This window comes from Limulus polyphemus, unplaced genomic scaffold (genome assembly GCF_000517525.1).
Source record: "Limulus polyphemus unplaced genomic scaffold, Limulus_polyphemus-2.1.2 Scaffold1506, whole genome shotgun sequence".
Taxonomy (NCBI): domain Eukaryota; kingdom Metazoa; phylum Arthropoda; class Merostomata; order Xiphosura; family Limulidae; genus Limulus; species Limulus polyphemus.
The window spans coordinates 245,803-247,126 of record NW_013667116.1 but is presented as its reverse complement, the minus strand read 5'-3'; positions in this window follow the sequence as shown (position 1 = coordinate 247,126).

The window sequence follows — 1,324 nt, the reverse complement described above, 5'->3', positions numbered from 1 at the left end:
GTCTCCGTAATTTCTCAGATGTCTATAAAAGTTTTAATAGAATAGTCATGTTCTATAAACATTAAATTTTAAGTTATATTTCCCTATGCAAATGCCAATAGGAACTATAACATTTCACTTGTATAGTAAGCTAACTCATCAAAAAATACTAACACGGAGGGTGCGTATTATCACCCAACATTTATTAAATGTAGAAGTTGTACGAAGCCATTTCACGTCAGCTCGAAAGTACTGGGGGTCGTTTCAGTATTAATGTTTTGTAATATAATCAACAAAAATAACTGATAGCAGTCGTATTGATCGGTACACCCCTGTGAGTAACTTTTAGTGACTTAGTAAATGCGTATGATACAATGCATAAGAGCTGCAGTATGATTTCATAGCGCTTCTTGCAAGAGATGAAACATCTAACATTCCCAGCATGTGTGATTTTTCAGTTGAAAATTCCATTTCATTTCCAAAATTATTGGGTCACTTTCCATCGTTACATATCGAGGGAACCAACTCAACTGTTTCTGAGGTTGAATTACTACTCATTTCTTCGAAAGGGGGCCCGAAGGCCACCTGTTTTAACCACTCGCACCACAATGCAGTAGTGTGTTGTCTGTCTGTCAGTCAGTCAGTAGAAATTAAAACGACGTCACATGAGGGACGCTTAACGTTGCAATTTGTATTGTTGTGACGTCAGTAAAACGTGCGAATGCTATGAATCACGAAAAGAATTGTGCACTCTGTAGGCTACAACATAGCTTGACATACGAGCTTCAAAAGCAAAAAATATTTTTTTTTTACTCTTAATTTTGGTTTTAATTACTCTTGAAACAGAACACTTTCGGGAACTCTGCGGAAGTACATCGAGTATACATTTGTATTTTTTTAAAACCTGATAGTTTATATTCCATCGCACTCTAAGTGTTAAGATCCAGTACGAGCAAAAGACGATCTTTTCTTTATGTCCGAACATTTAAACTTCATAATAATCTTACCGTTATTTATCTAGTTTGTATTAAAAACTAGAGAATATATTAATTCATAACTCCTTACAAAAATTGTTCGGTACTTCCTGTTGTAACTATTCATGTATACTTTCACTTAAATTACACAAATTAGTCGTAAACAAAAGAAGTACCTGGCATGACCTGACGCTTAGGAGCACCACTCGACTCGCAATCTACAGGTCATGGGTTCGAATCCCCTCACCCAAAATGCTTATCCTACTTTTCGTTAGTAAAGAGTAGCCGAAGAGTTGCCCCACAGTGGCACAGCGGTATGTCTGCGGACTTGCAACGCTAGAATCCGGGTTTCGATACCCGTGGTGGGCAGA